The sequence below is a fragment of the Bubalus kerabau genome, chromosome 3, assembly GCF_029407905.1.
Source record: "Bubalus kerabau isolate K-KA32 ecotype Philippines breed swamp buffalo chromosome 3, PCC_UOA_SB_1v2, whole genome shotgun sequence".
Taxonomy (NCBI): domain Eukaryota; kingdom Metazoa; phylum Chordata; class Mammalia; order Artiodactyla; family Bovidae; genus Bubalus; species Bubalus kerabau.
The window spans coordinates 169,641,252-169,666,702 of NC_073626.1; the positions used below are offsets into that span (position 1 = coordinate 169,641,252).

The following is a 25,451-nucleotide window of genomic DNA, read 5'->3' on the forward strand; positions in this document are numbered from 1 at the left end:
ATTAAAAAAAAAAAAACACTTCAAAATTACCTACAAAATTAACAGAAAATCAAATTATAATTAATGACCATTGTAAATTAAAATTATTTAAGTAAAGCTAAAATAAGTGTATCTCTACATCCTGACCCATCAACAGAATACCCAAACACAAAGCATTAGTGATTAAATTCAATTGTCTTTGATATTTTGCCAAAAGTAACACATGTATACAAATTTTTATATGGTTTTTATGGTGGTATATTTGACCAGGCAAAAGAATGAAGCACATTACAGCAGTTTCTTAGCATAATTTATTGCTTTACAGTATTGCAACTATACAGTCTGAAGTTCCATGTTCTCAAATCCCAGCCCTGCAAATGTTAGGGCTTTGCTACATGCAGACAAAAGCAGAGAGCATCCAAGCCAAGTACAAAAGAGGTACACAGAGATTAGGGCAGGCTCAGGACAATCAGGGTATGTGTGTCTAGAATGGAAGGAGCAGAGAGGAGCAGGGATGGCAGGGGCCACAGTCAAAGAGGCCTGGAAAAAGCCACTCTTTTTTTCTTTTAATACTGTTTTTTAAAATTTAACTTAGTAATTTATTCTTTTTTTTGACTGTGCTAGGTCCTCATTGTTGCCTGCAGATTTTCTCCATTTGTGGAAAGCGGGGGCCACTCTCTCATTGTGGTGCAGTGGCTTCTCTTGTTGCAGAGCACAGGCTCTAGGCTTCACGGGCTTCAGTAGCTGTGGCACACAGGCTTAGTTACCCCTCAGCATGTGGAATCTTCCAGGACCAGGGATCAAACCAGTGTCCCTGCATTGGCAGACAGATTCATAACCACTGGACCCGCAGGGAAGTCCTGAAAGTCCCTCTTTACTGTCTGGCTGACCCAGTGGGGACTGGCAGCCCCGAAAGTTGAGGTGTGGGAGGAGGAAGCCCTAACAGTGAAGAGGTGAACTGTTCTTCTGCAGGCTAGTCGGTTAGGATGCTCAGAACCATGCCTCCTGGGAGAGGAACCAGAAGATGCTGTGCCCCTTCAGTTGAAGACCGGGAGGTAGAGTTTGGAGAAGTCCAATGCAAATCCTGCTTTCATATGGAGTTGCATCCCTTTTAGAGCAGTGGGGTTTTGTTACTGTTCTCTGAAGCACCTGAGGCAGAAAAATATTAAGAAAAAAAAGAACGTATTATTTAAAATATAATATCTGGTTATTTCTTGCTTGTTCAAGGGATGCTGATGGATAGAATATCCTTCAGGGGAATGCTGTGGAGTGTGAAATTGGGAAAAAGTCCTGATATAGTTGGAAAATGCACTGGGAGGCAGGAGGCAAGGTGGCCCCTCTATACGGTGGGCTTCTGCTGGTTCCTTGCTTCCTGTGTTTTACTCACCAAATTTCTTCTTCACATCTTATGTTGCTATGATGTAGTGGTCATTCCCTGATCCTCTATCACATTCCACATTTCATTGTCTGAGAACATTTCTCACAGAAAATAAACATTGCTTTTAAAAAAAATTTTTTTTTATTGGATTGTAGTTGATTTACAATGTTGTTTTTTCTGCTGTATAGCAAGGTGAATCAGTTATACACATATCCACCGTCTTTTAGATCCTTTTCGCATAGAGGTCATTACAAAGTATTGAGTAGACTTTTCTGTGCTGTACAGTAGGTCTTCATTAGTTATCTATTTTATACATTGTGTTATTGTTGTTGTTCAGTTGTTAAGTTGTGTCCGACTCTTTGCGACCCATGGACTGCAGCACTCCAGGTTCTCTTGTCCTTTGCTATTTCCCGGAGTTGGCTTAAATTCATGTCCATTGAGTTGGTGATGCCATCTAACCATCGCATCCTCTGCCACCCTCTTCTTCTTTTGCCTTCAATCTTTCCCAGCATCAGGGTCTTTTGCAATAAGTCAGCTCTTCGCATCAGGTGACCAAAGTAATGTAGCTTCAGCTTTAGCTTCATCAGTCCTTCCAATGATATTCAGGGTTGATTTCCTTTAGGATTGATATCATTGAAATCAGTCCTTTAGGACTGACTGTTTGATCATTTGAGAGTCCAAGGGACTTTCTAGAATCTTCTCCAGCCCGACAATTTGAAAGCATCAGTTCTTTCAGTGCTCAGCCTTCTTTATGGTCCAACTCTCACATCCGTATACGACCACTGGAAAAACCATAGCTTTGACTATATGGACCTTTGTTGGCACAGTAATGTCTCTGCTTTTTAATATGCTGTCTAGGTTGGTCATAGTTTTCCTTCCAAGGAGCAAGTGTGTTTTAATTTTACGGCTGTAGTCACCATCAGAACTGATTTTGGAGCCCAAGAACATAAAGTCTGTCACTGCTTCCACTTTTTCCCCTTCTCTATACCATGAAGTGATAGGATTGGATGCCATAATTTTTTGAATGTTGAGTTTTAAATGGGGTTTTTCACTCTCTTCTTTGACCCTCATCAAGAAGCTCTTTAGTTCCTCTTCACTTTCTGCCATTAAAGTGGTATCATCTGCATATCTGAGGTTGTTGATATTTCTAATAGAGTTGTTTATTACATATCTACTATAAATAATCATGAGTGAAATCATAGCCAGTTCTCTCATCCACCAAGGTAGTTTTCCATACGGTTTCTAATCTAGTGCAGATTAGATGTAGAGGATCTGACTGTGGTTTTGTATAGTAGAACCACATGTGATGATGTTTGTAGTAGTCTTTAGTGTCATGAAATTATTTAAGTCATTAGGGAATTGGTTGAAGTGTAACTCATTGATTAATTCAATTCATTCAGCAAGTGTTTGCTTGAGAATCTACTATGTAAAAGGCCCTGTTCTAAAAGCACATGGGGTCCATCAATGAATGAACACAACACAAATCCTTGCACCCTTGACATTTCCATGAGTATGGGAGGAAACAGAAAATAAATATAATGGATAAGTATTGAGTACATTAGAAAGTGCTAAATTCAGTGGAAAAGTAAAGGAAAATTAGAAATGTGGTATGGTTTTATAATTTCACATTAAATCATATCCATACTATGTGCTATCTGCAGCTATTAGAAAATCAGATAGATGCATATGGACACAATGGAAGAGCTCTAAGAGGAAGCGGAAAAAAGCAAAGTACAGAACAGTTTGCTAGGAACTCATGCAGACATGCATGTGCGCATGTGTCCGAGAAGATCTTAGGAGATACACAACAAGATATACTTGTGCAAATCTCCCGTATCCCCACTACTCAAACTGCAGCAGACACTATATAGCTCGCTTTGTCCTGGGTGGGTTTTTTCCAAGCCCTCCTTTCACTGAGGGTGACCCTTTGAGGGTCCGCATTTCCAACAGTGGTCTCTGCTTCAGTTCCCCTTTGCCCAACCATTCTGCTGCATGTCAAATTTGTAGAGCCTTCTTCCATTTCTTGCCCTGAGAGCTGCCTTTATTCTCATGAATCAACTCTACACTTAAAGGGGAACTTTTTTTCATTTGTGCAGAATCTAAATGTTTTGCAGAGGGAAGATTTGGGGGGATAGCTAGCCTACCATATTGCCAGAAATGAAAATGATCAATAGAATTTCCAAAGCAGCTGTAAAAAGTTACAGTTTAAGACAACAATTAATTTATTCTTTCCCTATCTGTTCTTGAAAGGAATATATTGACAATAGGATGCCACATTATGGGAGGAAAGTCTTTGCCTGTCAAAATATTAGCAAAGATGCTTAGAGAAGATGATGGAGCCCTCCAGTATGTCATCAGGAAAAACATGCCACAATCCTGCAATCAAATCTGACTTATTTGTTGTTCTAGAAATGAGCACACAGCAGTAACTATAACGTGCATTTTACTAACTATAAAACAAAATAATTCTTGGGCATTACTTTTAGCTTCATTTGTTACTTGTTACTAAATTATTTGCTGTGAAACTTCAGTTCCTGTTTAGATAGATTCAAGCTTTTTTCCCCATACCAATTACTCCTGGATAATGAAGACCTACAATATTCCCATTTACAAAAAGAGGATACGGAGACTCAAGAAGGTCAAGTACTTTGCCCAGCATACCCCAAGCAGTGATGTAGAGCCAGGTTTCTGGGCCAGGTCTCAGTGACGTCAGGCTCAAGCCCTGTCCCTTCCGAGCGTGACACCAGGGAGGGGCGGCAGCACCAGCAGCATCGCTCCAGCCCACCTCCCCCATGACTTGTTCCCCTTCCTGCAGCTCATCCTCTCTCCCAGACCTGGGCCTCCTGCTCCATTTGGCCGCAGGATTCAGGATGTAGTTTTAGGTCTGCTTTCCAGGTTTCCATCCTCAGGGCAAAAACATGCTCCATGCCCCACCGCTCCCAACTCCAGGTGAGAGACCACTAGTCCAAGTAGGACTTGATTCGAATGGACCAGTCTCCCTCTGGGCCCAGAGCTGACAGGTGAAGGCTGTGTGAGTGCTGAATGTCATGTTTCATATTCTGTTCCTGCGACATGATCGTGATTAGCTGAAACCTTGACCTCAGCAACTTCAGCGGAGTGCCTACGTCAGTGGGTGAGCTGGCTGGTCATTACAGACTGTGGCTGCCCTGTTTCCTTGATCTCTGCATGCCTATGGGTCCCCTTGCCCCATTACCTGGGTTCCTGCCACAGCCCTATCACATGTTCAAGATGCAATGATTCGTGATTTCTTATCACTGTTAATGTAGTGATATACTATATGACAGTATTATAAGGTAATTTCTAGACTTTGTTTCTCTACACGAAGACTATCTTTTATGGAAGATGGAGAAACCAGCTTTTCTGAGCACACAGAAGGTAAACAAACATACAGTATTAGAATTAAGGCCAAAATTTCCAGGAGTGAATTTAAACATGAGACTAAATTATCCATAATTGTACATATCCAACTGCTAGGGACATGCAGTATTGTCTTCAAATTAGATTTCATCCCACTAAAAATCACTAGTTGTCTATCTTGTTTATATAGATTCCCAAGAAAAGAGGGTGTTCAAACTCTTTCTGCAATCAGGGATTTTTTTTTCCCCATGTCACTAACCTAAACACTTCCATAGTTTGAGTTTGGCCTTCCTCTGTCTTTGGAATAGATGGAAAACATCTGGCAAATGCAAGAAATTAAAAAGAGCCCTTCAGATGTTGACAAATAGTTACTATATTGGGCTTCCCTCATAGCTCAGTTGGTAAAGAATCTGCCTGCAGTGCAGGAAACCTGGGTTTGATTCCTGGGTCAGGAAGATACCCTGGAGAAGGAAATGGCAATCCACTCCATGGAGAATCCCATGGATACAGGAGCCTGGCAGGCTACAGTCCATGAGGTCACAAGAGTCGAACACAACTTAGCCATTTTCTTTTCTTTTCTAGAACATGTTATTCATACCCTCATTATTTAACTTATTTATTTACTTACTTTTTAAAAATTTAATGAGCTGTTTACTTTTTAATACCCTTGGAAAACCATCCGTGCTCCAGCAGCTGTGACCTAATAAGTGCCCAAATTATTTCTCTCCAGAACCGTTGGCCATGCCTAGAGGCTTGGATCATAATCAAGTCTCTCTGTTTTTAATTTAAATTTTAATTCATTAATTGAAATATACTTACTTTACAATGTTGTGTTAATTTCTGCTGTACGACCATCCATATGAATCAGCTATATGTATACATATATCCCCTTCCTCTCAAGCCTCCTCTCAACCCCCCTCCATCCCACCCCTCTAGGTACTTACTTATTTACATTTCCTTAGCTCTGTTTCTTCAATTCAGTCTTGCCCATTTTTCCCTTTTCCTATTTAATTCTCTCCCTCATCTTAACTCCCCAGTGCCTTCTCAGAGCTTTCATAATAAAATCCAGACTTATAGTGTGTCACAAGGCCATTTTTGGGGTGTGTGAGAATCAACTCTTCAGTCTCCCCGCTACCACACCATTTTCCCTTCCTCCTGCCCTGTCGGGCTCTCTTTCTCCAATACATGTGTTCCCACCTCAGAACTCTGCACTCATGGTTTATATCAGCTGGAATTGAATCAGGAAAAGAGAAACCACTCTAATGATTGCTTTTGAAGGAGAGAAAGATGCCATTTAGGGGATCCAATGTGTTGGTTGAAAGGATTAGAAAGGATTAGCTTTGCAGACACAATTGAGCATCACAGGCCTATGGAGCTAGGGGAACTACTGCTGATGGGTACAACTGCCAAAGGGGCAACTGGCAGGGATATTGAGCTGCAGCACATGAAAGACCAAACCTTGCCCCGAGGAGGAAGCATATGGACCGGCCCTCTAGCACCTTTGGTGGAGGGTTGGGGATGGGGTTTGGGGCTGAAGCTGAAAGAGAACAACCAACAGAGATGTTCCTTCAGCTTCAGCCCACCAGCCCAGAGGCCCTCTCTTCTCATCCAATCAGCTTTCTAGAGTCTTTAACCCCTCCCTCACCCAGCAACTCTTGCTTAGAAGTCCTGACTTCCCTCAGAACTTAGATCAGTTCAGTTCAAGTCACTCAGTCATGTCTGACTCTTTGCAACCTCATGGAGTGCAGCATGCCAGGCTTCCCTGTCCTTCATCATCTCCTGGAGTTTACTCAAACTCATGTCCGTTGAGTTGATGATACCATCCAACCCTCTTGTCCTCTGTCATCCCCTTCTCCTCCTGCCTTCAATCTTTCCCAGCATCAGGATCTTTTCTAATGAGTAGGCTCTTCGCATCAGGTGGCCAAAGTATTGGAGCTTCAGCATCAGTCTTTCCAATGAATATTCAGAGTTGATTTCCTTTAGGATTGACTGGTTTGATCTCCTTGCTGTCCAAGGGACTCTCAAGAGTCTTCTCCAGCACCACAGTTCAACTCTTCAGTGCTCAGCTGTCTTTATGGTCCAACTCGTACATCCATACATGACTACTGGAAAAACCATGGCTTTGAGTATACAGACCTTTGTCGGCAAAGTAATGTCTCTGCTTTTTAATATGCTGTTTAGGTTGGTCATAGCTCTTCTTCCAAGGGGCAAGTGTCTTTTAATTTCATGGCTTCAGTCTCTGTCTACAGTGATTTTGGAGCCCAGGAAAATAAAGTCTGTCACTGTTTCCATTGTTTTCCCATCTATTTGCCATGAAGTGATGGGACCAGATGCCATGATCTTAGTTTTTTAAATGTTGAGTTTTAAGCCAACTTTTTCACTCTCCTCTTTCACCTTCATCAAGAAGCTCTTTAGTTCCTCTTCACTTTCTGCCATAAGGGTGGTGTCATCTGCATATCTGAGGTTATTGATATTTCTCCCAGCAATCTAGATTCCAGCCTGTGCTTCATCCAACACATCATTTTGCATGATGTACTCTGCATGTAAGTTATTAGTGATCATACATTTTTCCTTGTGTATTTTCTGTCTTCACCACTATATATGTATATATAGAAATGCAGTGATATATAAGGAAACACAGGAGAGGTGGGTTTGATCCCTGGGTTGGGAAGATCTCCTGGAGGAGGAAATGGCAACTCACTCCAGTATTCTTGCCTGGAAAATTCCATGCAAGAGGAGCACAGCAGGCTACAGTCCATGGGATCACAAAGAGCTGGACACGACTGAGCAACTGAGCATGCACACAGGCACAACTGGAGACTCTGTACACACATTAGATCCTGCACCTTGTAGACACGGAACTCAACGTGTAGACCTAGGGCTCACAACAGTGCCTGCCATAGAGCAGAAACAGGAGAAACAGTGTCCTTCCCCCACTGCTTCCTCACAGCCACATCTAGAAGGATTCTATTAAGACAGCAGTCCAAATAGTCCGGGCTGGCTTTCCAAGACAAGTGAGCATGGTGGACCCACCGTGAGAAAAGTGTGGATTGTGACTGCCTCCTTGTGGGTTTTCATCAACTACTCGTCCTTTGTCTGCATGCTTGCTCACCTGCAAGACTTCTGCTTGTGCTTGTGGAGGCTGAGTCCCGCCTGGTCATCCTTTAGGGTCTGTCACTCACAGCTTCATGGAGAGAGGAGCCCTGGAAGGTACTGGTGGGCAGAGATGAAGTTTGAATCTAGGTTCTGCCTTTTCTGGTTATGGAACTCCAGGATTTGTTTTACATCTCTGAGGCTCAGCCTCCCCATCTGATGCCTCTTCCCAGGGCATCAAAAAGTATGATCTGGTACTGTGTATGTGGCTAGTTGCTCAGTTGTGCCTGGCTCTTTGTGACCCCATGGACTGTAGCCCACCAGCTCCTCTGTCCATGGCATTTCCCAGGCAAGAACACTGGAGTGGGTTGCTGTGCCCTACTCTAGGGGATCTTCCTGTCTTCCGTGGCTCCTGCATTGACAGGCAGATTCTTTACCCCTGTGCCACCTGGGAAGCCAGGTGGTCTGGTACTCCCAGACCAGATAGTACTGGTACTATCACTATTCCTCCTTACTCTACAGAAAGGGACAGCAAACTATGGCCCCAGGCCAATTCTGTCCTTGGCCTGGCTTTGTGCTGTCCCTTAGCTCAGAATAGTTTTTATATTGTAAAAGTAAAAATATGCAGCAGAGATGGTAGATCACCACAAAGCCTAACCAACTTACTACCTGCCCCTTGACAGGAAAAGTCTGTGACGCTGCTCTAAAGGTCTAACTCCCCTTAGACTGTTTTGTGGTTTACTTGATTGATTAGAATGAGACTAAGACTTTTTTCTTAATTAAGAAAGCATGATTGTTGTTCTGGAGATTTTCCAAAAACTGATAAAACAGAGATACGTAAGCCAGTGGAGTAGGTCTCGAGGAACCAATGACCTATTGATGTTGTATTCACCTCCGTCATCCTCCTGGGATTTATACTATCTAGGTGTGTCTAGGAATACATAGATTAGCTATAAATATGCCTTAATAGCACCTCTCTGGGGAACATTGGATGGATTATCAGGTAATGATTGATCTTGGAGAATTTCCAAAGTAACATTTACAGCTTTTGCTGTAATATTACATACATAAAATATGTCAACCCAAGGCCAGCTCATTCCGAGCAAAGAGGAGTCCAAGGGTGGAATCCACCCAGCCTGCCCTCCACCCTGGCCACTTCTGTGTCTTCCCGCCCACTTCCTGTTTAGCCCTCCACTCCATGCCCCACTCTGCCCCAAGTCTGCAAGGCACACATTTACAGGGGGGGTGGTCAGGTAGAGGACATCCATCCCTCCAGATTCTATCTTGATCCTATCAGATCCCACAGACATTTCTCCTGCCACAGCTGTCCTTGTTACTTGGAAAAAACCTTCTGGACTCAAGTTTAACAGTAGTTGAATTATCTGGGGAGAAGTCTGTTACATAGACAGGTAAATCTGTTGATGGAGTCCTGGGTAAAAAGACATTTTAATAATTGCTGTTGTTTAGTTGCTAAGTTGTATCTAACTCTTTGTGACCCCATGGACTGTAGCCCGCCAGGCTCCTCTGTTCATGGACTTCTCCAGGCAAGAATACTGGAGTGGGTTGCCATTGCCATTTCCTTCTCCAGGGGATTTTCCTGACCCAGGGATCAAATCTGCATCTCCTCTGTCTTCTGCATTTCCTGCATCGCAGGCAACTTCTTTACCACTAAGCCGCGTGGGAAGCCCATTTTAATAACATGCTCACTTCAAAGGGCTTTTCTGGTCACTCCACCTGGGTCCTCTCTGGACCCTTTGTCGCATAGCATTCACCCACGCCATCCATCTTTGCTCCTGTTCTTGGGATTTCTCTGAGAATCCAGCATTGTTATTGTTACTTTCTACCACTGTATGAGGTAGAATGTTTTTGTTTTCCCGTACACTCTCACAGTCAGACTCCTTAAGATGTCCAGAAGCCAAGAGATCCTTCAGTGTCATGGGTTCCACCCTTGTTGGAAAGCAATAGTGGTTACAAGGAACCAAAAATCTATTTTGGTTCCAATAGTGGGAGTGCTAGCAAGGAGAAGCTTAGGACAGGGGGAGCTTAACCAAGTTTGTAGGTTCAGGAAGGTTCCTTTGGAGGAGACAACTACAGGCTAAAGTCTGAACAGGAGCTGGCCACTCAGTGTGTGGGAGTGAGAGCATTCCAGGCAAAGACAAGAACAGAAAGTGAGGTAGGAACATTCTAGAATCAGAGGACTTGAGGGAAAGCTGGAGATTACGGACTGTGGAAAAAGAAAGGGAGATGCTTGCAATGAGACTGCAGGGGTGGCAAGGAGCAAGTCTTATCCAGCATTGCAGGACCAGTGAGAATCCTGATCCTTCTCCTGGAATGTGTGTGTGTGTGTGTGTGTGTGTGTGTGCACGCATGCATGCTCAGTTATGCTCAACTCTTTGTGACCCCATGGACTGTAGCTCACCAGGCGTCTCTGTCCATGGAATTTTCCAGGGAAGAATATTGGAGTGGGTTGCCATTTCCTACTCCAGGGATCTTTCTGACTCAGGGATTGAACCCACATCTCTTGTGTCTCTTGCATTGGGAGGCAGGTTCTTTACCATTAACACCACCTGGAAAGTCCCCTTTCTCCTGGGACAGCAGGTATACTCTTGGCAGGGCAGTGAGTGGTCCCTTTGCTGCTGTGTGGAGAGTGGGTTGGAAAGAGATGGAGAGACAATAAGGAAGCCATTATGATAGGCGAGCAGGTGGGATGCACTGGGTGTAGGGGTAGAAGTGGTTGTGGAAAAAAGTGAACGGACTAAGCATATGTTTAGGAGGACAGGTAAAGGAGGGAGGGGAGCAGTTAAGATTGCTTCAGGTTCTGAGTGACCAGGAATGGGAAGTGACTTCGTTGTTGGGGTGGTTTTGAATGAGGGCAAGATTGTGACTTCCTGTGATGACTTCCTGCCCAGGCCTCTCACTTCCTGTTTAGTCCTCCACTCCACACCCGTCCTTTGTGTAGGATTGGAAATACCCAATCTGTGGGAAGGACAGACCTGGAACCAGAAAAGGACCAAGGTTGGGTAGCCCCCGTAGGAGCCACAGAAGGAGTAGCAGGAAAACCAGGGTGATGGTCTGCAGGTGCCAAGAAAAGAAGGTACTTCAGGAGAGGGTGAGTGATACTGGGAAGGCCAACTGGGCTGAGGGCACAGGGATGGGGCAAGCCGGACATGGCGCAAAGCATCCAGCAACATGGACAGCAAGGAAGGGCCACCGAATGCTGTGACAGGCTGTGTTAGAGTGGGCTGAAAAATGGAGGCGGGCGTTACTCTGAGATTTCTCTTGAATTCTCCAACCACGAACCCTATCTCAGCCCTCAGAAAAGGGAAATGTCTTCAGCAATCACTCTGAAACTCCAATCAATCAATCTGACTGGGCATCCTACACCCTTAGGAGCCAGCCCAGAGACAGAGTTGTTATGTGTTTAATCTTTAATCTTATCCCTTTTACAGAAGAAAACTGTGAACCCAAGAGCCCTGCCCTTTACCGTTAATCTCAATTTACGCTAAAGAGAAAATCAGAAAAAAATAATTACTGGAATAATTAGCTCAGAGCAAACAACACTCCGCCTACGCTAGGTAGACTGCTGTGATCACCACTGCCTGTTGGAGCCCCTGGAGGCAAAGGTCAGATTTATTCTGGTAACTGGACACAATTGGACCTTTGATCAGTGAGAGTAAAGAGAGAGAGAGAAGCGAGAAGCCTCTTTTCACAGAGATGACAAACACAGACACAGAACGCCTGCTTAAAGGGCTATTAGAAATGTCATGCTACCCAAATACCTGCCTCACCTCCTGGTCACCAACATGGTCTGTAAGTTTCTCAGCAGAGCTTTGTTCCCTGAAGTAAGGGATTGTGTACCCATTAAAAACAGGTGCACCTCGAAGGACAGAGGATGAAGGAGGCATAATGGCCGACACGGAAAAGCACAGGAATGGTGGAATGAGAATCCAAGAGGGGCCCGCGCGGCTCACCAAGAGAAGCTCCCACACACTGCAACGAGAGAAAGCCCGTGGGCCCCAATGAAGAACCCGTGCCCCGCAACAAAGACCCAACTCAGCCCCCCAATATAATAAATAAAAATAAATTTTAAATTTAAGAGTTAAAATTTAAAAAAAAAGAAAAAGAGAATCCAAGAGGAGAGGTAGGAAAGCCCAAGCCTGATTGGTTCAGTTCAGTCGCTCAGTCGTGTCCAACGATTTGCAACCCCATGGACTGCAGCACACCAGGCTTCCCTGTCCATGACCAACACCCGGAGCTTGCTTAAACGCATGTCCATCAGGTTGGTGATGCCATCCAACCATCTCATCCTCTGTCATCCCCTTTTCCTCCTGCCTTCAATCTTTCCCAGCATCAAGGTCTTTTCCAATGAATCAGCTCTTCACATCAGGTGGCCAAAGTATTGGAGCTTCAGCATCAGTCCTTCCAATGAATAGTCAGGACTAATTTTCTTTAGGATGGAATAGCTGGATTGCCTTACAGTCCAAGGGACCCTCAAGAGTCTTCTCCAACACCACGGTTCAAAAGCATCAATTCTTCAGCGCTCAGCTTTCTTTATAGTCCAACTCTCACATCCATACATGACTACTGGAAAAACCATAGCTTTGACTAGATGGAACTTTGTTGACAAAGTAATGTCTCTGCCTTTTTAATATACTGTCTAGGTTGGTCATAACTTTCCTTCCAAGGGACAAGCATCTTTTAATTTCATGGCTGGAGTCACCATCTGCAGTGATTTTGGAGCCCAAGAAAATAAAATCTGTCACTGTTTCCATTTTTTCCCCATCTATTTGCCATGAAGTGATGGGACAAGATGCCATGATCTTAGTTTTCTGAATATTGAGATTTAAGCCAACTTTTTCACTCTCCTCTTTCACTTTCATCAAAGGGCTGTTTAGTTCTTCTTTGCTTTCTGCCATAAGGGTGGTATCTGCGATCATTGGTATTTCTCCCGGAAATCTTGATTCCAGCTTGTGCTTCATCCAGCCTGGCATTTCTCCTGATGTATTCTGTGTATAAGTTAAATAAGCAGGGTGACAGTGTACAGCCTTGATGTACTGCTTTCCTGAAGACTTAGCACTCGTGCAAGCAAAACAGGGTTTTGGAGGCTTAGTCTGAACATCTGTGCCCTTTTGTGGAGAAGGTATTTTATGAGGGTTGTTTCATAAGGATGGTCAGGTTGTGCATGGCACACCTCTGAAACAATGTTTATTTCACAGCCAGGGTCTCCTGCAGAGGCTCTAACTGCAATTTTCTGAAGGTGAGGTGTACTTGTCTGAGAGATGTAGCTATAGAACATTCATTCCTACAATGCAAATTCCTACAGTATCTTTTTAACTGTGCAGGACAACACACAGTTGAGTGTTTGGGAGATAATTTTTAAATGTCAACAGTGGAAGTGTCTTTCATTCTAGTCTCTGCTTTAGAAACAAATAGAATAGAGGCTCAGGTCACGAGTCTCATCCACGATGTTCCGGGCCAGTGAACATGGGCTTTTCAGATCCAGATGTTTTTCTGCTGTGCCAGAAGCTCAGCTTGCATCCGCTGAAATGGTTGAAGAGAAGAGGACTGGCCAGGGTAGAGATCCAGGGTTCTCTCTCTCCAAGCCAAAGTGTGTGAGGAAGATGAACAGTCTTACATTGTGACTGAGAGTACAAACCCAGGGAATGGGTATATTTGTACCTCACACCGCTTGCATATGTGGGTGTGAGTGCTGTGAATGGACAATGCAACTCACCCTCCCAAAAAAAGAATTTGAAAGTGCTTCAAGGCAATGAATTGAATATGAAGAATCTAGGAGTACATCTTCATTTTCTAATTCATAATTTCAGTTTATGGAAACGTTCAGCTCCATTAGAAAGTAGAATTTTCTGTCTCTGAACTCTTGGATTTGGATTTTATCATGTCTGAGTTTTTGTTTTCATTTTCAAAGCTCTGGGTTGGGTAGTTAGTGCCGGCTATTCTGGACATTCAGGGCAATTGCATGTGTTTGATTTGCCTCCCCCTCAATACTGAAGTCTTTCTGCATGAATGGCGTCACTTGGCTGAGCTTTAGCAGCTGTTGGAAGCTACGTTGTCAAATGCATCGTAGACACAAGGGGGCGGTGTGTGCTTAGGAGTCAACCTGGGCAAGGGCGAGACATTCACCCTCTGCAGCCACGTCTGGGTTAACTCTCGGACCTAAAAGGGATTCATAAAATAGGTTCTCGAGGGGCAAGATTGGCCCTAAACTTAATCAAAGAGGCCCCAACATACAGTCAGCACAGGGAGACAGCCTGGCAGGAGCTGGGGAGGAATTCGCATTCTTGGTTTGGAATCACGGCACCGTCTGTGCAGCAATCTATGCTCACGATGGTGGTAACCGAGACACGGCCTTGTGGGGATATTCAGAAAAGTCAGACTTCAAGACTGCGGAGAGTCTGCCCCTGTCTCGATACCTGATCACAGAACCTTATTCTGAGAAAGTCCCTCCTTCATTTGTGGGAAACTTACTGCACACGTGCTATATGCCAGGCCTGACTGAGCCTTGGGACTCAAACAGCCCTGAGTCAGATAGCCCTGGCCGTAACCACCTAAAGCTTTCTCTCCAGTAGGAGAGAGGAACGCGCAAACAGGACACAAATCATTAACTTCAGAAACATTCAGCGTTCCCATCTTGTAGTTTTTTTTCTTTCTCAGCTGGTCCCAACCAGTACCATTTACATTAGCTATTCTTTTTTCTTTTTTATTAACAGAGCTATAGTTGATTTACAATATGACATAAGTTACAGGTATATAACATAGTAACACTGTGAATCAGTAATGCTTCTGTGAACAGTGGGGTGCACGTATCTTTTTGAATTAGTGCTTTCATTTTCTTTGGATATATACCAGGAGTAGAACTGGTGGAAATTATAGTCACCCTATTTTTTGCTTTTTTGAAGAACATTCATATTGTTTTCCACAGTGACTGCACAAATTTACATCCCCACCAACAGTGTACAAGGGTCCCCTTCTCTCCACATCCTCTCCAACTTTTGTTATTTGTGGTCTTTTTGATGATGGCCATTCTGACAGGTGGTGCTTCCCTGGTGGCTCAGTGGTAAAGCACCTTCCTGCCAATGCAGGAGATGCAGGTTCGATCCTTGACCTGAGAGGATCCCCGAGAAGAAAATGACAACCCACTCCAGTATTCTTGCTTGGGAAATCCCCTGGACAGAGGAGCCAGCTGGGCTACAGTTCATGGGGTCACAAAAAGTCAGACACAACTGAACTACTGAACAACAACAATGCTGACTGGTGTTCAATGGTATCTCATTGTGGTTTTGATTTTACATTTCTCTAATAATTAGTGATGCTGAACATCTTTTCCTGTGTCTGCTTGGCCAGCTGTATGTCTTCTTTGGAAAAATGTCTCTTCGGGTCTCTGCCCATTTTTTAATGGTGTTGTTTGTGTTTTTGAGGTTGGGTTGTATCAGTTGTTTACATATTTTGGATAGTGATCCCTTATCGGTCATATCATTTGCGAAAACTTTTTCCCATTCAGTAGGTTGTTTTTTCATTTTGTCAATGGTTTCCTTTGCTACACAAAAGCATTTAATTAGGTTACATTATGTATTCTTATTCTGAGAGAGAATGCGAGTCACACATTCAACTCCCAAGCATGGCTGCAGGCCACATTTTTAGAGATACCATCTGGCTGCAGTGGATCTGACAGTCTAGTGGAGAGTGGAGATTGCAACAGCCTTCTCCCAAATGAAAGGGGGTGATGGAAGCATTTCGTCATTGCCATGGAGATGGTCTCTGGCCTGGCCTGTTTGCATTCAGATGATTTGGGGCTTTACTCAACAAAGTGATATTCATTGGAAGGACTGATGCTGAAGCTGAAGCTCCAATACTTTGGCCACCTGATGCGAAGAGCTGACTCATTGGAAAGGATTCTGATGCTGGGAAAGATTGAGGGTGGAAGAAGAAGGGGGCAACAGAGGATGAGGTGGTTGGATGGCACCACGGACTCAATAGATATGAATTTGAGCAAACTCTGGGAGATAGTGGAGGAAAAGGAGCCTGGCATGCTGCAGTCCATGAGATCACAGAGAGCCAGACATGACTTAGCGACTGAACAACAAAGTGAACAATGCCCGCTCCCTCTTCCATGAAGCCGCACCTAACCTATCTAACCAGAAGCGAGCTCTAATGCTTCATACACAGCTCTATGTTCTGTACAACATGACACTGTTGGGGGAGATGATGGCTACTTCAGATCCCTGCCCATGGCGTCCTGTTTTATCTCAGTACCAGCTTCTTCGTATCCTACCCTAGGGATCGAAACCAGGTCTCCCACATTGCAGGCAGATTCTTTACCAGCTGAGCCACAAGGGAAGCCCAAGAATACTGGGTAGCCTATCCCTTCTCCAGGGGATCATCCTGACCCAGGAATTGAACTGGGGTCTCCTGCATCACAGGTGGATTCGTTACCAACTGAGCTATGAGGGAAGCCAGAGCCTGCTCAGCCATTATCTATTTGAAAAATTGGGATCTAAGGAAATGGGAAGCAGCTACAGCTGTTACACAAACCATCCCCCCTCCTTCACACACATATCACCTATTGGATGGTAGCACCACAAACCCTCCCCGTGAAAACCCTTTCATCATTCATGAATGGTGCAATCCCAAAGTTCATAAGGCCCTGTCATGACCAGCACCTGGCTTGCTGTCTCTTCTGAGTTCAAGTTCCAGGTGTGCATGTTCAAGTTCAGGGTTTGTCATTGGTAGCATTCTTCCAAAAAGGATCAAAGGGCCCAGCAAAGACAGGCATTAGCTGTGACCTGAAACACAAACCTCATACATTTCTGCCAGGAAGTCCAGGAAAAGTGTACCTTTCTCCTCCCGCCGAGTGTTGCAGTGGGCAATTCTGCTACTATCCCTTTCTTCTACTTGCTGTTGCATTGCTCCATCTTCCAGTTTCCTGAGACAGTGGCATTCACAGCTCACCCCTCGCCCCGGGGCACTGGGAACTGCAGTGCAGTGAAAATTTCAGCCTGACAGCACTGTGCTTCCAACCAAAAGTGGAATTCAACTTTTACGTCCATCAGTTTGGGAGAAATGAAAATAGAACTCCATGGGTAGGTGGATGTGGACGGAGACTAGGTTGCCCTGATTCCAAAAGGCGTTGATTGGTTGAGTAAATTGATGCTAAGATGGACGATATCATTCTAAACATGTTTAGCTTTCTGGTTCTAGCTCAGCTTGGGTGAACAGTCCAAATTCTGTCAGACATGTTTTTCTTTGGCTGTCAGCACCGTGTCTGTTGCCAGGATTCTTCATTCTCTCCATCAGCCATAATTTTCAGACTTTGCCTTTCCTGTCAGGAAAAGTTTAATTCATCATTTTCCTCAGGCTTTGAGAGAATTTCTTTAGAGGGAAAGTGGTGGTACGGAGTGACTTCATGACAAAAATAAATATTACAGCACTTTATTCATGTGTAATAAAAAATACTTATTTTTGAGTAGGTAATACATCACATGGTACAAATTCAAAAAGTTCAAATGTGAGTACAGGGGAGAAAACTCCATATTCCTACTCCTGTTTCCCAGGCACCTGGTTCCTAGGAAAGACAGAGGCAGGGTCTTTCGTCTTCCTAGAAGGGGTCTCCATATAAATTAGCAGAGATATTCTTCATATGGACCTCCCAGGTGACTCAGTGGTAAAGAATCTGCCTGCCAACATAGCAGACCCAGGTCTGATCCCTGGGTCAGGAAGATCCTCTGGAGGGGAAATGACAACCCACTCCAGTGTTCTTGCCTGGAGAATCCTATGAAGAGAGGAGCCTGGGGGGCTACAGTCCATGGGGTCACAGAAGAGTCTGACATGCATAGTGAATGAGCATGCACGCATGCATTCTTCATATGGCTTCTGAAAGTAACTTTTTCTAATTCCTAATTCAGATAATTCTGAAACCAATATATAAAATATACGTTAAATGTACCAAAATGGGTTGTCCAATGAAAGCCCTGAAGCTAGACCTCGTGATTTGTTTGGTGTTTGCTTTTCTTGCTTTATAGAAATGTGACTGAACTTGTAATTAGTCGGGAGGCATTTTAGGTACTCTGGAGTTTGATAAGGCAAGTTTCTTTATTTTTTTAATTGGAATATAGTTGGTTTACAATGTTGTGTTAGTTTCAGGGGGTACTGCACACAGATTCAGTGATATACATACATATATTCATTCTTTTTCAGATTCTTTTCCCATATGGGTTGTCACAGAATATTGAACAGAGTTTCCTGAACTATGCAGTATGTCTTTGTTGGTTTTCTGTCTCATACACAGTAGTAAATATCTGTTAATCCCAAATTCCTAATTTATCCCTTCCTGACTTACTCTTGATACAGCATGTTACTTCTCTCTTAATGTCCAGTTCATCATTTCTTAGTTTTGGCTACTACTCATATCCCTTTGAAACGGAGGGTAGGGTCTCAATTCCTGAAAATGAGAGAACAGATTTTTTTTTTTTTAAGATGAGGTCTTTTGTTATTAAAACCCAAGGGAAAAGCTAGCTGGAGATCCACCTGGCCATACTCCAAGAGGGGACCCTTGGTCACTTGAGGCATATTTATTTTCTTTTTTTTAATCGGAGGATAATTCTTTTACAACATTGTGTTGGTCTCTGCGATGCATCAACATAAATCAGCCACAGGTACACGTATGTCCCTCTCTCCTGAACCTCCCTCCACTTGGGGCATATTAAACAATCCAGGGAATCGGCTGGGTCTGGAGGACACACCTGTTTTGCTCCTGAAGCTTAAAATGGGCTGGAACTACAGCAGCTGGTTGAGTGGCCTGATCTTCAATGAACAGGCCTGGCCTAGCCCCACCTCCACATAGCAGGTCTGCTCAGCTTCTTGCCAGAGGTCAGCACTCAGGCCCAGGGAATGTGTCACTTATCTTTCTCTTTGCCCTACTCCACCTCCTACCACGCCTAAGGGAAAGCTCTCCAGGCCTAGGAGTGGGTGCAATTTGTCTTTTAATTGCTCTATAGCATCAAAGTAGGCCATCCTTAAATGTTGACTATCGTAAGGCAACAAATTAAAAAATAAATGTTTATAGCATGTACTGTTATTTTATTTTATCATTTTTAATTACAATTATTCACTTTGATCTAGATTACAAGATACCTGGTCACCAAATTGATTTTGCTGGGTACTTTTTGATGTCTGAGAGAGGAGTCTGATTTCCTTGCCTAGGGATTTGCCTCAGATGCTTTCAAATTCCCCTCCTCAGTCTATGGAGTGAAGGGGACTCTTGTGTATACAGGACCCCACCCCCCCCCACCCCCTGCTGTGTTGGGTCTGGAAAGTGTTAGTCGCTCAGTCATGTGGACTCTTTGTAACTCCATGGACTGTAGCCCACCAGGCTCCTCTGTCCATGGGATTCTCCAGGCAAGAATACTGGAGTGGGTTGCCATATCCTCCTCCAGGGGATCTTCCCAACCCAAGGATTGAACCCAGGTCTCCTGCATCACCAGCAGATTCTTTACCTGGAAAGCTCTAACTATTGGGTTGGCCAAAAATTACCTTGGGTCTTCTGTGAGATGTTATGGAAAAATCCATCTGAGCTTTTTGGCCAACCCAATACTTGTGACCTGGTGACCAATCAAATGCTTCTAAAAAAGGTCTCAGCTTCCAAGAGTTTATTGTATCAACCTTCTGACTAATATCTCAACCTCTGCTGTGGTTCAGTCACTCATCTGACTGAAATGAAATATCCATTGAAAAGTTGATATTTTTGGTGTCTTGCAGCAGCCCAATATATCTCTCACATCATAGAGCCCCTCCTCCTTGTTGTTGCAGGCCATGAAGCTGGGGAGGGATCCCGGAGACAGAAGGGGAATCCTTTCCTTTGGATTTATTTAGTGATATAAAATATACCTGTAGTCCTCAACGGGGATGTGGTTCTTCCTTCTTCATTCCCTTTGGTGACCATGGAGGAGAAAGTGTATAGGACCTCCCGAGGAGAAATGATGGAGTGGAAAGATGTTGAGTCTTTCCAATATCATCCAAGTTGAATATTCCAGGGCAATAAATAACTCCACCAAGCCCGCCTTCCTCAAGAAGGCGCAGGTGTGGAATGAAATGACAAGCAGCTATGCCTGGGGCACAGCCAAACTAAGCCATTGCCTTCTTAGACACCTGTTCAGTTTAGTTCAGTTGCTGAGTCATGTCTGACTCTTTTTGAGGCTTTCCTGTCCGTCACCAACTCCCGGAGCTTGCTCAAATTCATATCCATCAAGTCGGTGATGCCATCCAACCATCTCATCCTTTGTTATCCCCTTCTCCAGGCTTCAGTCTTTCCCAGCATCAGGGTCTTTTCCAATGAGTCAGTTCTTCACATCAGGTGGCCAAAGTACTGGAACTTCAGCTTCAGTCCTTCCAATGACTATTCAGGACTGATTTCCTTTAGGATTGACTGACTTCTCCACCTTTTGGTTAAGATCAAGTGTAGACCCCTGGGGCCTGAGTAATCCTTGAGGCTTCCCGGTGTAGGCCCCAGGTTCTGGTTATTCTATTGTGACTGTGTTTTGGCTCATCTGGTTCCCAGGCAAGCCAAGGCAAAAACGAACCTGCCAACTCCTACCTCAAATTCACTGAACAAGATGTGGAATTTCTTTCTTTCTTTTTAATGAATTTATTTTTTAACTGAAGGATGATTGCTTTACAGAATTTTCTTGTTTAATGTCAAACATCAACATGACTTAGCCATAGGTATGTATGGGAGGGAGGTTCAAGAGGGAGGGGACATGGGTTTTCTTGGTGTTTGATCTGTTCTCCAAGCAGAAGTTTCATTCCACAGGAGCATTTCTCAGCACCTGATCGCATTTGCATAACAATTTTTATGGAATCTACAACCAAAGCCTTGATATTGATCCCCCAGCTGAGTGGAATACCTACGCACATAACAGCCCAGAGTGCCCTGAATCCTACCCCTTATTTCTGCTGGTGCCGCTCCCACTCAGATGGATCACGTTAGAGTAAAACCTCCTCCCCAGTAACCTGGTAGAGGAGGAGTCCTCCCCGTGATACAGTAGAAAGGGTGAAGCGTGGTGCTTCGTGGACACTCATTTCATTCTCATGTCTACTTGGATTCACCTCACTGTGGAGGCTTGGCGAGGCTCCCCCCAACTTCTGCCCCTCACTGTCAATCTCTATACCCTCACTTGGCTTTGTCTTTACTGCCTGTTTCCCCAACCAGTATGTGAGCCCCCTGCAAGCATAGAATTGGTCTGATTCACTTCCTGCTATTCTCCCAGTGCCTAAAACAGTGCCTGCCCCATTTGTGGGCACATAAAAATATTTGTTAAGCAAATAAGGAAACGCTACTAATGCCAGCACTGGGTCAGGCCCTGTCCACACACTGTACATTTAACACAAGTGAGTATCAGCTTCATCTTTCTACAGGTGAAGAAAATGAGGAGTTCTGAGGTTAAGCCACTTACTCAAGGTCATACAGGTAGTGCAGAGTCAGCTTGGAATTTGAACCAGGAATGTCTGCCTCTAGGGCTCTAGCCCTTCTCCTATACACAGAAACTAAGGATATACATGGACTGTGAGTGTGTTCACTCTTCAAATGACCTTAGTTTTCTGCATGAGTAGAATGTAGGAAAATGGTGTGCGCGCGAGTCCAGTGAGAGCTGGTTCAGAGTGCGTGGGAAGGTAGGGGCGGAAGCCAGTGGAGACCAGCCTTCTGCCAACCTGGGTCCATGGTCCAAATCAGGCTGCAGGCCCAGTTCTAGAAACTTTCACAGGAACACAGTCCCCTATTCATCCACATACTTACTATTTGTTATGGGCTGAATACCCCATGGGCTTACCTGGTGGCTGAATGGTAAAGAATCTGCCTGCTAATCCAGGAGACACAGGTTCGATCCCTGGGTTGGGAAGATCCCCTGGAGAAGGAAATGGCAACCCACTCCAGTATTCTTGCTTGGGAAATCCCATGGACAGAGGAGCTTGGCAGGCCATAGTTCATGAGGTCCCAAAAAGTCAAACATGACTTAGCGACTGAACAACCACCTCCACCACATACCCAATTCATATGTTGAAGTCTGAACCCCAGTATCTCTGAATGTGACTGCTCCGGGAGTTAGGGCCCTGAAAGACACGACAGAGTTAAAATGGGTTCGTCAGTGTGAGTCCTGATCCAATATGACTGGGGTCATTGTAAAAAGAGGCGATTAGGACACAGACCACACAGACAGAGAGATGGACTACCATGTGAAGACACATGACCATCTACAAGCCACAGAGGGTGGCCTCAGGAGAAACCAACCCCTCCAACACCCTGGTCTTGGCCGTTTAGTCTCCAGAACTGTGAGAGAACAACTTTCTGTTGTTTCAGCCACTCAGCCTGTGTCCCTTCAGCATGGCCACTGTAGGAGATTAACATATTATGTCTGGCTGTTTGAGGACTATGGGAGTTGTTAAGAGTTGAGAAATTACAGCAGTGGGCAAAGTGGAAAATATCTATTAGCTGGCCCTTTATGGAAAATGTTGGCTGACCCCAGCTGTAGACAACAGCTTCAGGGTCACAGAGCCGGTCCATTCCCAAGCCAGGGTTTGAACCCAGCTTGGCCCCCGTGAAGCCTGTGCCCTGGCCCCTAGATCGCGTGGTCTCCTGTCAGGCGAGAGAGAGCCGAGTCAGCTGATTCTTTCATTTCCATCAGTTCATGCTCTGTCCCGTGGGCAGCTGCTGTGGGGAAATGCTGAGTCATAAATAATTCTTACATTAATGCCAAGGCAGCCGGAAGGGAAATGTCAGTAGGAAACAGTATTTCAAATAAGTGCAAATTTCATAATTCAGCCAATTGCTTATACTATTTATCATAGCAATTTTGCCTTAATCTGAACGAGGGCAGAATTCTCAATGTGGAAGACACTTACCTTCATTTATTTGGACCTTGGGCCCGGGTGTAGATGTGATAGAAAAATGAAGGCATTCTTCCTGCCATTTAGAACCGGCTGAATGCGCCGGAGCAAAGAGAGGAGCCAGCCATCCTCTTAACAAAATTTGACCTTTGTATCTTTCAATCACCCTATCCAGGTGCAGCCTTGTGACAGCCTCTGAGTTTATAATCGAAAGGCTCTGGGAAATTTCGATTCCTACTCAGCAGAACGGCTCATCAGTGTAACATTATCCTTTCAGAAGTTTATCACACAGGGCTTCCCAGATGGCTCAGTGGGAAAGAATCTGCCTGCAATGCAGAAGACATGGGTTCAGTCTCCTATCTGAGAAGATCCCACATGCCTCGGAGCAACTAAGATTTTGATCCTGTGCTCTAGAGTCCAGGAGCCACAACCACTGAAGCCTATGGCCCGTGCTCCGCAATGAGAAGCCAATGCAAAAAGAAGCTTGTGCACCGCGACTGGAGGGTCACTCCCACTCGCCACAACTAGAGAAAAACCTGTGCAGCAACGAGGACCCAGTGTAGCTAAAAATAAATTAAAAATTTTTTAAAAGAAGAAGAAATACATCACACACATCTGCCCTTACCATCAGCTTCTTTCCCAGGAAGGCCCTTCTGGGTAGTGTCCAGGGAGGTGGGGGCAGGTGTGTGCACACACGCCAGTGTCCACAAGGCCAGGCTGCTGGGTTCAAGAGCAAGGCCATTCAGGTGGAGAAAGCTGCCTCCCCCAGCAGCACACTGTGGCCCCGAGGAATCTTGGGCCTGCAGTTCCCAGATCAGCTTTATCACGAGAAGCTGGAAATCCAGATTTGATCTGAAATTTCCCAATGTCTAAATCTTAGCAATGCATTACATAAACAAACAAACAAACAAACAAACCCTACCTATGCCAGACATTTTTTTTTTTTTTTTTTGTCTACGGGCTGGATCCAGCCATAAGCTCTCAGTTTATCACTCCTTCCCTGGCCACCCTGTCTTGCAAAGTTGAAGGTCAAAATCGCCCTGAACTCATGTGTGCTCATCATTGTCCATTTCAAAACCTGGCTCAGGGTGGGGTCTGCCTGTGTGTATTTTAGTGTCTGTATCTGACTCATCCAGTCTCATACCCAGTTTCTCTCTCTCCCCTTTATTTCTGGAGACTGAAGTTCTTGGGGTTCTCTAAGTGCAGCTTCTGAACCGTGCCTTTCCAAGTGACGCATCCGGGTCGTGGTGGTGCTAGTGGTAAAGAACCTGCCTGCCAACGCAGGAGACAGAAGAGATGCAAGTTTTGATCCTTGGGTCAGAAAGATTCCCCTGGAGACGGAAATGGCAACCTACTCCAGTATTCTTTCGTGGAAAATCCCATGAATAGACGAGACTCTGGAGGGCCACCGTGCATAGGGTGGCAAAGAGTCAGACACCACTGAAGCGACTTAGCAAGGAATCAGGTTGAGCTAGGGCAGCAGGAAGGATGGGACTAGATTTTTCTCTGTCACCCTGACAATGTTTTCTAAACCTTGAGTGAGGTTTTCTGATTCAACCTCTGTCGCTGATCACATCAGAGTTGCCAAGGAACAGAAGAAAGGATACTAAAAATATAAGCTTTGTCATCTCTCTGTTCTTTTTTATTCAAAGCTTTTTCTCCACTAAATGCTTCTACTCGACTCTTGAATTTCCATTTATTTTTCTCGTTTGTTCATGTATTCAGTCACTCGATAAACATTTATTAAGCAAGTGATATGTGCTGGGCACTGTTAGGAGCTGGGAAAGTCAAGATAAGTCAGACCTGGCCCCTGCTCTTGAAAAGCCAATAGTGATCTGGGTTCCTGGATGTCAAAAGCTAAAGTCTGTCTGGTAACCAAAGCCCCAATATTTATAACCCTTCTCCCTCACCACTCTTTCCTAGGTCTGGTGAATGTGGCTTGCAAGGGTGAAGGTGAACAATAGACCATAAATTAAAAGGGAAATAATACAATTCCTCAGGAGAAAAACATCATCATGGTGGATACCTTAAAACCAAGAAACGATTTCAGCAAAGAAATTATTTTATTTTTTAGTTTTCTTAATAGATTTTTATTTTTTAATCTTTTAAAAATTTTTATTGGAGTATGGATGATTTACAATAGGGTGTAGATTTTTTAAGGCAGTTTTCTATTCACAGCAAAATTGAGCAGAAAGTAAAGATACTTCTCATATACCCCTGCCCCTACATATACACAGCCTCCCTCACTATCAAAATCCCACTCCATTTGGCTTATTTGTTATTATCAATGAACCTGCACTGAAACTTATCATCATCCAAAGTCCATAGTTTACACTAGGATTCACTCCTGGTGTTGTACATTCTTATGGTTTTTGGTAAATGGGTAATGGCAAGCCACTCCAGTACTCTTGCCTGGAAAATTCCATGGACCAAGGAGACTGGTAGGCTACAGTCCATGGGGTCACAAAGAGTCAGACACGACTGATCAACTTCACTCTCAATGATCCAATACTTCAGCCACCTGATGCGAAGAACTGGAAAAGACCCTGATGCTGGGAAAGATTAAAGGCAGGAGGAGAAGGGGGCGACAGAGGATGAGATGGTTGGATGGCATCACTGACTCGATGGACATGGGTTTGAGCAAGATCCGGGAGTTGGTGATGGACAGGGAGGCCTGGCGTGCTGCAGTCCATGGGGTCACAAAGAGTCGGACATGACTGAGAGA

The 25,451-nt window shown here is 44.5% G+C and overlaps 2 long non-coding RNA genes across 2 annotated transcripts; both read right to left on the reverse strand.

Moving 5' to 3' along the window:
• Positions 1 to 301: 301 nt before the first annotated feature.
• LOC129647869 (uncharacterized) lies at positions 302 to 23,532 on the reverse strand. The gene is made up of 3 exons (XR_008712551.1): positions 23,352 to 23,532; positions 21,673 to 21,952; positions 302 to 1,128 (listed from the first exon to the last, which is right to left on the reverse strand). It is a non-coding gene; the product is annotated as an uncharacterized LOC129647869 (long non-coding RNA).
• LOC129647870 (uncharacterized) lies at positions 14,638 to 20,121 on the reverse strand. Its single transcript, XR_008712552.1, has 3 exons — positions 19,733 to 20,121; positions 18,186 to 18,287; positions 14,638 to 17,168 (listed from the first exon to the last, which is right to left on the reverse strand). It is a non-coding gene; the product is annotated as an uncharacterized LOC129647870 (long non-coding RNA).
• Positions 23,533 to 25,451: the final 1,919 nt, after the last annotated feature.